The sequence below is a fragment of the Octopus bimaculoides genome, chromosome 22 (genome assembly GCF_046866305.1).
Source record: "Octopus bimaculoides isolate indiv1 chromosome 22, ASM4686630v1, whole genome shotgun sequence".
NCBI lineage: Eukaryota > Metazoa > Mollusca > Cephalopoda > Octopoda > Octopodidae > Octopus > Octopus bimaculoides.
Genome location: NC_142949.1, coordinates 9394431 through 9408530, shown reverse-complemented (window position 1 = coordinate 9408530; position 14100 = coordinate 9394431). Strand labels below are relative to the sequence as shown.

At 36.9% G+C, this 14100-nt stretch overlaps 1 long non-coding RNA gene and 1 other non-coding gene across 2 annotated transcripts in view; both read right to left on the bottom strand.

Moving 5' to 3' along the window:
- Positions 1-1683: 1683 nt before the first annotated feature.
- On the bottom strand, positions 1684-1793 carry LOC128251404 (U6 spliceosomal RNA). The gene has a single exon (XR_008267115.2). It is a non-coding gene; the product is annotated as a U6 spliceosomal RNA (small nuclear RNA).
- A 1110-nt stretch (positions 1794-2903) lies between these two features.
- LOC149131395 (uncharacterized) overlaps positions 2904-14100 on the bottom strand; it is an 88374-nt gene continuing 77177 nt past the window's right edge. The window contains exons 2-3 of the long non-coding RNA XR_016237923.1: positions 5470-5582; positions 2904-4456 (exon numbers count right to left, since the gene is read on the bottom strand). This is a non-coding gene — a long non-coding RNA (uncharacterized LOC149131395). The remainder of the gene's footprint in view (positions 4457-5469; positions 5583-14100) is intronic.

Here is a 14100-nt window from a genome sequence, read left to right as displayed (position 1 = left end):
TAAAATTTTGACATAAGGCCAGCAATTTCGTGGAGGATGTAAGCTGATTACATCGACCCCAGTACTCAACTGGTACTTGTTTTATTGACCCCGAAAGGAGAAAAGTAAAGTCGACCTCGGCGGAATTTGAACTCAGAGCGTAGCGACGGGCGAAATACCGCTAAACATTTCGTCCAGCGTGCTAGAGATTCTGCCAGTTCGCCGCCTTAATAATAATAATAATAATAATAATAATAATAATAATAATAATAATCCCTTCTACTACTATAGGCACAAGGATTGAAATTTTGGGGGAGGGGGCTATTCGATTACATCGACCCCAGTGTTTCACTACTTGATTTATCGACCTCGAAAAGACGAAAGACAAAGTCGACCTGAACGGAATTTGAACTCAGAACGTAGGGACGGCAAAGCATTTTGTCCAGCGTGTTAACGACTCTACCAGCTCGCTGTCTGGATAATGATAATAGTAAAACATGTCCATAGTCCAATATAGGTATGTCTACAAGGATGTATTTATATATAATTGCATTTATCTATTGATGAGTGTCATATATTTCTCCTATCGACTTCAATTTTTCAACCTGGAAACAAGTGTCTGTGTGCAATTATTTCAGTAAGAATGCAAAAACAAAACCACCACCACCACCACCAGCAGCAGCAGCACCACCACCACCACCACCGCCACCACCACCACCTACAACAACAGTATCTTCAACAGTAGCTAAAAACAACGTAGAACATTGTAGTTCGGGTTGGAATTACACTACACCGCAACAATTAAGTTACCCTTTATAGATACTAACGGCGCCTGTAATAACTCGTCTGCTCTTTTTTTTTTTCCCAACATACTTCTTGAGTTGTTTGATCGTGGATCTAATTACAGGTAAGTGAGATAATCTGAAGAATGCAGGTGCAGCAAACCTGGAATAACAAAAGAAGAAACAAACAAATAAACAAAAAAAATATAAAATAAGTGAAAAGGATATCAGAAGCTGAGAGGAAATATGGTGCAACGAAATAGGGACTGAATTTCTAATTAACTCTGCAGATAGTTAGCATGCGAGAAATAGTTCGTGATTGTAAAAGCAGAGGAAAAGTAATGAAGATGCCACACATAGCTAATAATTAACATGTTCCAGTTTGTATGTTTGTGTAAACAGAGGTCGATATACAGTGGGGATCATTATATTTCGATACCACTTCACAAAAGCCTTTCTTAAACCTTACTTTTTATTCTTTTACTCTTTTACTCTTTTACTTGTTTCAGTCATTTGACTGCGGCCATGCTGGAGCATCGCCTTTAGTCGAGAAAATCGACCCCAGGACTTATTCTTTGTAAGCCTAGTACTTATTCTATCGGTCTCTTTTTGCCGAACCGCTAAGTTACGGGGACGTAAACACACCAGCATCGGTTGTCAAGCGATGGTGGGGAGACAAACACAGACACACAAACACACATACACACACACACACACACACACACACATATATATATATATATATATATATACGACGGGCTTCTTTCAGTTTCCGTCTACCAAATCCACTCACAAGGCTTTGGTCGGCCCGAGGCTATAGTAGAAGACACTTGCCCAAGGTGCCACGCAGTGGGACTGAACCCGGAACCATGTGATTGGTAAGCAAGCTACTTACCACACAGCTATTCCTGCGCCTAATCTAGAAAACATGGAACGCTTCACGAATTTGCGTGTCATCCTTGAACAGGGGCCATGCCAATCTTCTCTGTTTCGTTCCAGTTTTAGAATATGTACAGCCGAACCCTTTCTTACACCTTCTTTAGTTTGGGAAAAAATAATATAAAAAATGGTGTATTTTACAATTTCGTTATGCGCTCATATTTTATCGTTACGATTATTTATTTATTCATCGTGGAAATATGTTCTACTTGTGTATTCTGGATTTTCGGTTGCACGGACAACTAAAATTGCTGCATCGTAATTTTATAATTTTATTACTCTGTGAACTAATAGCCGATTCCTTGTGGGAGTGCTTACTGTGATTTCTGCTAGCTTCTCTAAATCCAATATTCTATATATATATATATATATATATATGAGAAAGTTGGTATGTGAAAGCACGTGGTTAAACCCAAACTTAACCATTGCTAACACATTTAAATAAGGAAATTCATCACCCCACTGAGAAAAAAAGGGGGAAAAATATAGAACAAAACCATGGTAAATTAATCAAATTCTACCACCTCCTAGATTTCGATTATCTCCCCTATACCGGAAGAAATCCCTAATTACCTCCCCCTATCTAGAACTCTTCTTTCTCAGACTGGAGCGAACACGACACAATGAAGTAGAGAAATTTGAAAAGACAACACGAAACCGGTTATTTCTCAAAATACAATGTTTATATACCAAAACGATTTTATAACATTTTTCTGACATAATTTAAATATATACTTTAACCATGTAACACAAGCCTTCTGTAGTTTTTTCACTCTTATTATATATATATATATATATATATATATATGTATGTATATATATATACACATACATGATCACAACTTTCTCTCACTCTTACTTCCTGTTTCTGTTGTGCCTGTAATTCAAAGAGTCAGCCTTGTCGCACTGTGTCACGCTGAATATCTCCGAGAACTACGTTAAGGGCACACGTGTCTGTGGAGTGCTCAGCCACTTGCACGTTAATTTCACGAGCAGGCTGTTCCGTTGATTGGATCAACTGGAACCCTCGACGTCGTAAGCGACGGAGTGCCAACAACACACATACATACATACATACATACATATATATATATATATATATATATATATATATATATAATAATTTTCCCCGAGGATGTAGCAACCTTATGATTATATATATATATATATATATGTGTGTGTGTGTGTGTGTGTGTGTGTGTGTGTGTGTGTGTGTGTGTGTGTGTGTGTGTGTATTCTAGAATGATTCTGAAAACGCAGTATACTTGAATGATTATAAAGAATTGGCTTCCTTATTATGAGGTCACTGTCTCGAGTTCACCGCTACGGTGTATCGTAGTCACGTGATGTTTACTATATTTTTAGGATGGTCTATTCCTTGTAAGAGAATAAATGGGTAAACGAAGACCGTATAGGAATCTGTCGGATGGAAAGTACCCGTAATTCAAATGCCTAGCCGAATCAAACACCGTTGTCACACTGGTTCTGTCTCTGCGGAGTACTCAGCCATTTATATTGATTTTCAATAAGCCTAGTAGGCTGGCGTCATCAAACTGAAAATTGTGTTACTAAAGAAAAATTTCAACAAGAAATGAACAAAAAAATAAATAAATAAATAAATAAATAAATAAAAGAAAGAAAGAGCATGGAAAGAAAAGAAAATGTACGGTTAGTTTGCAAGAGATGTGAACGCCAAGACAGATACAGAGGACCAGTGGCTATGGATGAGGAGGAGTGACCTGAAGACAGAAACAGAAGCACTCATATGCGCAGATCAGGAACAAGCGTTAAGGACTAGTTATATGAAGTGCAGAATAGACAACACTACAAATAACGACAAATGCAGAATGTGTGGTGAAAGGGATGAAACAGTATGGTACATCGTTAGCAAATGCCTGAAATTGGCACAAAGCGAATACGAAAGACGCCATGACAATGTGGCAAGAATGATCCATTGGGAGCTGCGTGGAAATCACGGCCTACAAAGAGTAAAGATGTGGTATCAGCAATCTCCAGAAGGAGTCACCGAAAATGAGAATTGCAAAATCCTGTGGGATGCAATGATTCAGTGCGTTCACCGGCCAGACATCGGAAACGGGACATTGTTGTGGTAAATAAAAAAGAAACAACACGTATGATAATCGACACTGCATGCCCCGGTGACAACAGGATCAATGTGGAAGAAGAAGAAAAAATAAACAACTATGACGATTTGAAGTGGGAAATACGAAGGTTGTGGTCAATGAAGAGAGTAGACGTGATACCAATAGTAATTGGTGCTCTCGGAAGTATCAGCACTCAACTACGAACATGGCTGAAAAAGATTGGTGCAAGTGTGAAGGTAGAACACCCACAGAAATCAGAATTGCTTGGACTGCAAGAATTCTTCGCAGGGTTCTTGAAGAATGACCAGTAAACAAGTGTCACCTTAGTTGCTGGCTGTGGACAGCTGACACTGTCCATCCATACTCAGCGAAATATATAGCATACAGAAAATACCACTACTAGGCACAGCACATACATAAGGTACACAGAGCTGCGCTTGATTGTGCAGTGAAAGCACGTGATAAAAATAAGACTATTGAATAATAATAATAATAATAATAATAATAATAATAATAATAATAATAATAATATAGCACGGCCAAAATAATCAGGAAAGTATTAGATAGCTGAAAAGAATGGACTGCATGGTGCCGTAAGCTGAAGGTGGCAAGTCTGCTACGCATCTAAGACTCCAGGAGTTCCAACAAGACCTGTGGTAAGGAGAAATAATAATAATAATAATAATAATAATAATAATAATAATAATAATAATAATAATAATAATAATAATCCTTTCTACTATAGGCACAAGGCCTGAAATTTTGGTGAGGGAGATAGTCGATTGCATCGACCCCAGTGTTTCATTAGTTCTTAATTTATCGACACCGAAGGGATGAAAAGTTGACCTCGGTGGAATTTGAACTCAGACGAAATATCGCAAAGTATTTCGCCCGGAAAGCTAAAGATTCTGCCAGCTAATAATAATAATAATAATAATAATAATAATAATAATAATAATAATAATAATAATCTTTTCTACTCTAGGGATAAGAAGGCCCGAATTTTTTTGCGGGGGAGGGGGCCAGTCGATTAGATCGAACCCAGTATTCAACTGGTAGTTAATTCATCGATCCCGAAAACATGAAAGGCAAATTCGACCTCGGCGGAATTTCAACTCAGAACGTAAAGACAGACGAAATACCGCTATGTATTTCTCCCGGCGTGCTAACGTTTGAGCCAGCTCGCCGCCTTGTAATAATACCTGAGGATACAGGCGTAGGTGACAAAGAGCTGGGAAAGATTGACAAGTACAAGGTACTAAAAGACGAAATTGCAAGAATGTGGGCGGCGAAGAGAGTAACAGTCATCCCCGTAATTGTAGGGGCATTCGGAGGATGCTAATGAAAATAATAATAATAATAATAATAATAGTAATAATAATAATAATAAACTAAGTTCGAGAAATATGTCGGAGAAATTGGAATTGATATGAGCTAGGATTTTGAGAATGAAACTTGAGTGTTGAGTATTTTCCACGGTAATTAACCTAAGTACCAAGTCTCATAATTTGTGGAGACACTGTGAGAACTTTGACAAGTTGTAGTAGTAGTAGTAGTAGTAGTAGTAGTAGTAGTAGTAGTAGTAGTAGTAGATCCCAAATATGATCATGTGTAAAAACATCAGATTTTGGTCGTAGAAGATTAAAAAATGAAAGAAGACCTACCATGCTCAAATTTTATTTCAGAATCTGTGCAATTTCTTGTTTGGGTATCAAATTTCTCAGCATGTTGAGATGCTTTATACATAATTTCATGCTCCCACGATTTCGGAGATGTTCTGAGGCAAAATAAATAATAAAAACAAAAGCAAGAGTACGTGTAGTTACTATTATTTTTAGATAAATAAATAAATAGATAAAAAAGGAGTCCTTTTACGTATGAAGTTTAACCTTAATAGCAAATGGGTTTTGAGTTGGGAAGAGAAAGTGTATTAGAGAAATCCAAAAGGAATTTTGTGCGTGTCAAAACTTCGCTTCTTGGAATCAGTGGAGAATATAGATATGTTATGGTAAAGGTGATTTATACTGGTGATTTGTGTATTGAAGAAAAAAACACTTTAAACATGGACGGATATCTATTTATGAGTGAATGTTACAAGAAGTAGACAAGAATACACACACATACACGCGTGCGCGCACTCAAGCACACACATATCAGATTTATGTGTTGTGGGCTCTCGATTTTTTGGTATTACTGTATCTGTTTAATATCTATGTATACGTTGACTTTTAGAACGTTGACTTTTAGAACGTTGACTCTTAGAACGTTGACTTTTAGGTCGACAGTGACTTTGAAGTTTACGTGAACAAGCCGAAACTTCAAAGTCATAATTAACCTGTTTCTTCGTAAAAGTTATTAAATATGTACTCTGCTGAAGAAAGTATTGAGTTATCTTAGAGATTAACGTTTGATTGCTTTTGTATATAACTTGAGATCAAACATTTATACATATGTGGGAATGTTTGTGTGTGGTATATTAATTAAGCATCGGCAATTGGTTAAACATACAGGAAATATAACAAACGGGATCATTTTTTTTTCTCAGCTGTTGACTGAGAGTCAGAGCTATTCACTCGTATTAATTAACAGAATTAATTACCCTCTTGTCCCAATGCGCCCAAATTTTGATGTCAAGAAGTGGAAAACATATATAACGTGAAACGAAAAATTAGCTCTCAATGCTTAGATGGATACAACACAGAACGAAGTTACAGTGTATATATATATATATATATATATATATATATATATATATATATATGTATGTATTCTTCTCTAGTTTTATGTTTCAGCCCTAAAGCTGTGCATCAGATAATTAAACAATTGTATAATCGTATATGTATGAATATATGCATATAGAGCATATGTGAAGTGAATACAATGTGTATGAACCTTCGAATGAGAGTCGATGATGTAACTGAAAGTAAATGATGAAACAGCCGTAAACATACGGAGTTGAATATTACTTATTCTTACCTTTCTCAAATTTGAATTGGATATCATGAATATGTGTGTGTGTATGTTTCTCCGTGTGTATTTATTATCATGTTTCTATATATGTATGTACATACGTATGCGTGTATGTATGAATGTGTGTATGTGTAGTGGTGTCTATATATGTAGATTCCACAAGAAAAGCATCACTCCTGGTCCTTCAGCCAGGAAGCCAAGCTGCTACACATACGATAGAAAAGACCATTTAAGATCATTCTACCCAGAAGAACAAGAAAATAATTAAAAAATCAGTAAAACCAAAGAACAAAACCAGAAACAGTAGAACACAGAGATTGCTGTTTCTTGGACACAGCAAAGCGCAACAAGGCACTACAAGGCACTACAAGGCGTCACAAGGCGTCACAAAGCGCAACAAGGCATAGCGGTAGAATGATTCTCATTTCTAAAAGCCAGCCTGGGAACACAACACCACTCTTTCCTGTTATAACCAACAACAACAGTAGCGTAGTCTTGTGAAAAATGAAAGGTAGATGGAAGCAGGGAGGGTAGGTTGACTGCTGGGGATTACTTGAAAGGCAAGAAGAAGAAGAAGCTCGGAAAAGAAAATATACGTCATTGGAAGGAAAACAAATGAGTGAAGAGGAGACTGTTTTCCCTAAAGGCACTGGAATTCAGTTTCTTGTACGACAAACAAATTAATTATGGCAGGGCTGTGTGGTAAGAAGCTTGCCTGCCAAAACACGGTTCCGGGTTCGGTCCCACTTGGGCAAGTGTCTTCTGTTAGAGCCTCGGGCCGGCCAAAACCTTGTGAACGGGTTTGGATGATGGAAACAGAAAGTCAATCGTATATATATTCTTCTATTCTTTTACTTGTTTTAGTCATTTGACTGCGGCCATGCTGGAGTATCGGCTCTAGTCAAACAAATCGATCCCAGGACTTATTCTTTCTAAGCTTAGTACTTATTCTAGCGGCTTCTTTTGCCGAAACGCTAAGTTACGGGAACGTAAATGCACCAGCAACGGTTGTCAAGTGATGGGAGGACACACGTACACACAGACACACTCACTCTCCATCACACACACACACACACACACACACACACACACACACACACACACACACACACACACACACACACATATATATATATATATATATATATATATATATATATATATATATATATATATATATGCGACGGGGTTCTTTCAGTTTCGTCTATCAAATCTTCTCAAAGCTTTGGTCGGCCCGAGGCTATAGTAGAAATCACTTGCCCAAGGTGCCACGCAGTGGGACTGAACCCGGAACCATGTCGTTGGTAATCAAGCTACTTACCACAGAGCCACTCCTGCGCCTATATATATTCTTTTATTGTTTTATTCTTTTACTTATTTCAGTCATTTGACTGCAGCCATACTGAAGAAATCGACCCAGGACTTATTCTTTGTAAACCTAGTACTTATTCTATCGGTGTCTTTGGCGAACCGCTATATATATATATATATATATATATATATATCTTTTATCTTTTGCTGGTTTCAGCTCAGGGCTGAGGTCATGCTGGTGCACCTCCTGTCAATATATATATATATATATATATATCTGCGTGTGTGTGAGTGTGTGTTTGTGTGTATGCGTGTATGTGTGTGTGTCTTTGTGTCTGTTTGTCTCAACCACCGCTTGACAACCGGTGTTGTTATGTTTACGTTCCCATAACGTAGTAGTTCGGGAAAAAGTGACCGATAGAATAAGAACTGTGGTCGATTCATTCGACTAACAGTTCTTCGAAGCGGTGCCCCAGCATCGCCACAGTCAAACAAGACTGAAAGAAGTAAAAGATAAAATGTGAAAAATTTTCACTAACCACGTCCCCCACCAGTTATATAAGATCTCGGTCGATTGGCAGGACCGGAACAGTATCGGAAAATGATTTGTGGTTTGTGTTCCGTCATTACGTTCTGAGTTCAAATCCCATGCAAGTCATATTAGCCTCTCGTCCTTTTGAGGGGTCTATGAAATAAAGTAGCAGTCCAATACTGCAGTGGGTGGTACCGATTAACCCCCTCCCTTCAAAAGTGATGGTTTTGTGCTTAAATCAGAAGTTATTATCCGGGAAATTGGCAAAATCGTTAAATCATCGATGAAAATGCTGTGCGATTTTCGATGTGATTCTTTACGTTCTGAGTTCAAATCCCGCTGAGGTCAAATTTGCTTTTCATATTTCAGAGATAAAAAAAAAGATAAAATAAAATAAAGTACCAGTTAAGTACTGGGGTCAATGTAGTCAAATTTCCTCTCCCCTCAAAAACTGCTGGTTTTGTGCCAAACTTTGAAATCATTATTATTATTATTATTATTATTATGAATTTTCCTTCTTTCAAATTTGTTTCCGTTTCTTGCCGAATGTCTTCCCTATATTTAGAGAAGGTAATCTACCTATCATTATTATTAAGTAAGAGAGCAGTAGATGCCATCAAAGTGACACTGGGTTAAAATATACGAAGCCCAGTATACCCATCATGACTGCCTATCTGATAATGGTACACCAGGCATCACAGCCATATGTGTGCGACAAGGCAATCTCATATCAAGATAAACAGCGCATGACCTTGTAGGTGGATCCCACTTAGAATTTTCTTCGAGTCGAGTAGTCCATTCCGCTCAAAAGGTCCCTGAATAAGGTTTGTTGAACAAAGACCCCCCCCCCCCACCATTTCCAGAGGTGAATTATTCAAATCCCAAAGAGCTCCTCGCAACTATTATAAAATAACAACCATAGGACTTCAAAAATACCTACTTCAGAAGCAAGGAAAACTAATACAAATAGCCACAAAACACGAGCAAAACAAAAACAAGGCGGCGAGCTAGCAGAATCGTTACCTCGCCAGCCAAAATGCTTAACAGTATTTCTTCTGTCTTTACGTTCTGAATTCAAATTCCGCCGAGGTTGACGTTGCCTTTCATCCTTTCGGTACCAGTGGAGTACTGGGGTAGATGTATTTCAGGCCTTGTACCTTTAGTAGAAAGGATTATAATTATAATTATCATTATCATTATTATTATATTTTTTTTTTTGTTATTGTTGTTGTTAACTCAGGTTTGTTGGAACTCCTGGAGTCTTGCTACCTGCAGCCTTCAGCACCATGCAATCTGTTCTTTTCAACTCTGTAATTCTTCCCTGTTGATTCTGGCCGTGCCAAGGGGGCAAACCTTTTGCCACAGTTCTACTGGGCACTCCATTCCGATTTCCTTTATATTCCTCTTGATGCCTTCTGATACTGTCCCCAAGGGCCCAACAATAATTACCACTATCTTCTCCTTCTTCATTTTACACAGTCGAGATATCTCGTATTTAAGAGCTGCAGTCAAGCTATCTGGCATCTGAAAGATTATTATTATTATTGTTGTTGTTGTTGTTGTTGTTGTCAAAAGGTGTAGGTGGATTACTCTTCTTCGTTTTCTGTACTAATTTTTGAACCTGCTTTAAGATATTGTATTACGATTTTGGACCTCACCCACTCCGTTTACTCTTAATAAGCACACCCCTATATATCTTGTGACCTTTCTGCACGACACACTTTATATGGACTCATCTGACCCGATACAGGAAAAAGATTCATCATAATCATCATCATCCTCATCATCATCATAATTATCATCATAATTATCATCATCCTCATCATCATAATTATCATCATAATTATCATCACTGTCGCCGCCGTCGTCGTCATCTTCATTAACGTCATCATCATCATCATCATCATCGTCATCGTCGTTACTATCATCATAATCTTCTATTACTACTACTACTACTACTATTATTAGAAAATTAGAAGCTAAATTAGAAACAAAAAAATGCAATTGCTATTATTATTATTATTATCATCATCATCATCATCATCATCATCATCATCATCATCATCATCATCATCATCATCATCATCATCATCATCATCATCATCACCATCATGGTTTAAGTTTATTAAGCAAACAACTGAAAATAGTTTGATCTAATCCTGCGAGAGATACGTCTCCCGCAGTAAAAGGGAACAAGACTGACTGTTCCAAGTTATTTTGTTTTGTTCTTATTTTTATTTTTTATTTAAGTTTTGGCGAAATTCCAGATTAATACCGCGAAGCATCTGCTTGTTGCATCAACCCACAACCACATACCCGGCACCGCTTTTACTTGTTTCATTTTAATAATTGCTCCACCGATGCTCAACTGTTATGTGGATAAGTCTATCTAGGTGAGATGGGGATATTGTAAATGCGAGATAATGTTGATCTTCCTTTTGTGCCAATGTATACAGATATTTATGAGAAAAACCTATTTAGGAATACACCTTGAGTTACGTACACACACGCACACACGCGCACACACACACACACACACACACACACACACACACACGTACGCACGCATATATACGCGCACGCTCACAGACACAAACATGCACGCATATATATATGTAGGTATATATCGATGTATTTAGCTATAAGTGTATGTATGATACATACACCCCCTCACGCACATACACACACACATGCACAGACATATATATATATATATATATACACACTAACACACACATATTTATATATATAGATATATTTAAATATATACACACATGTATATATGTATATATATATATATATATATATATATATATATATATACACACATGTATATATGTGTATATATATATATATATACACATGTATATATGTGTATATATATATATATACACACACATGTATATATGTGTATATATATATATATACACATGTATATATGTGTATATATATATATATATACACACACATGTATATATGTGTATATATATATATATATATATATACACACATGTATATATGTGTATATATATATATATTTCTATAAATATATAAATATATATGTGCATATATATACACATATATAGATACACATATATGCACACACATGCATATATGTATGTATATAATATATATACATATAACATTTATGTGTGTGTTTGTGCGTGTGTGCGCATGCGTGTGTGTGTGTGTGTGTGTGTTTTGTTGTTGTTGGTGTAGTTTATTACTCAAAATTTAATATTGTTTGTAACAAAAGGCCATTTGTTTTGCTCGAATAACTTTCTGAAACGAATGAAAAATTAGAATGGTTGATAGAATTTATAGCTGAATTAATCGTAACTTGTGGAGAATAATGGAGTTTAACTATCTGAAATCATAGGTTTTCTAATGTCGAAGAAATAAAACGGAAATGTTTAAAATATCTAAATTAAAAGGATTCTGAGAATATTCGTAATGTTAGCAATGTAACAGTAGAGAAAGAGATATTTTCACAGCGAAATAATACTTACATATATAAATGTTAGACCCCAGCGTTGTTGATGAAGTTCTGGTTGTGGGGGGTTTATGTGAAACGATATAAAGAGAAATCAATCTTTAGTTTAGTCTCAACGACATAAACCGGAATTGCGTTCTTACCGTATATTTCTAGTCATGAAAACCTCACCAAACTTTTAAATAAAGACACAAAACACGTCTGCCGTACATGCATTTGAAAACAGTTGCAAAACAATAGGATAATATTTTTTTCTTATAAACTAGAACAAAGTTTTGACGTGTTTGCATAATTCCTTGAAGCAGGTCTCTTTTCCCACAGACAATCTCTTCATTTCTGAGCTTCTTTCGCTCAGATCTTTCGGTGTAAATAACCATAACTTTATGTAAAAACTGGAAAACCTCAAACAAATCTCTAACTGTTAAACTTTATAGCGTTCTTCATTACTCTCTGTCTTTCATTTTCTCTCTGTCTCTTCCTCTCTCTCTCTCTCACTCACTCTCTCGTCACCTTCATTCTTTCAGCATGGTGTTGTTCCATCATCACGAAGTAAGTCTTCATCAAATATTTTTCCCCGTGCAGTTCAATTGAGTCAGCTATATCTTTAATTTCATTAAATTCATCCTGGTGTACCACCCCGCCAAAATTTTCTGATGGACATTCTGTATTGGTGACTCAAAACCATAGAAGTCTACGATGCAGCCTTGATAGATTTTACTCCAGACAGCATTAGCTATGGTTGTTCTCCTTTTTAGCCATGCCACTGCCAAATAACATTCATGGTAATACAGTTCTATATTTAAGAGATGACGAATTATGTACATTATTTATATTTGACGGACATTTGTCTTCATTTTGTTTGTTGTTAACACAACGTTTCGCCTGATATACTCTCCAGCCTTCCTCAGGTATCTTGGGGGAAATTTCGAATCTGGGTTCTCATTCCTAAGATATTTTTCGATGTTGTTGTTGTTATTATTATTATTATTATTATTATTGTTGTTGTTGTTGTTGTTATTATTATAGCCCGTGCTCTTATAATAATAATAATAACAACATCGAAAAATACCTTAGGAACGAGAACCCAGGTTCGAAATTTCCCCAAGACACCTGATGAAGGCTGGAGAGTATATCAGGCGAAACGTTGTGTTAACAACAAACAAGATGAGGACAAATATCCGTCAAATGTAGATAATGTAAATTATGAAATTCATGATATGTTAAGCACGCTAAGATTAGTTTCATTATGCAAGAATTTAATAAACTTTTTAAAACGTAAAAAAAATGGTTTTGAATGTAGTTACAAGCCCTAGTCTACGCATTTAAATAAAGCTAGTTGTATTTGGAAGCAGAGAAGTTACTTCAACATTGTATGTTCGTCCAGCTTAGGTAGGTGATCTCGGGTATCGTCCACAAGAAACAAGATTTTATTTCAAGATTCTTAACATGGCGATATTCTTTAACAGTTTGAGAGAAACACGAATTAACCCAATCTTAGAACTCTGTTCCGGGGATCCCTTCTTACATGATTGCCATATAACAAGTCAATAAGATTTAGAGTATCCGTTCATAGCTTATCGGGGTTTCAGAATTACAAACAGTCAGTGGTTTCAGTTTTAAATCTCCGGAAGAATTACCTCCATGTAAGAGTTGTGCTATCTTTGAGCAGTAAGGGCGGAAGCAATAAGGTATAGCAGGGCACTAGCTGTAGAGAGGAACAGAGTAGAGGGGGAGCTAGTGATAAAGTTAGAAGAGGCATTGCGAAGTGGCATCGCATCCGACGTTTTAGCGGCGAGGTTGGCCCTCGACCAACACTTCAATGCTAAACACGAAGGGTGTGCTGTCAGGGCAAGGATGCGTGCTCTGAGGAATGAAGGTGTTGGAGCCGCACGAGAGGCCCGGGTGGCGGAGGCGCAGCGGGGTAACAGAGCCACCATCCGGTCTCTGGTAGACGAACAGGGGCGCGAATTGCTCGAGCCGAGCAAGATG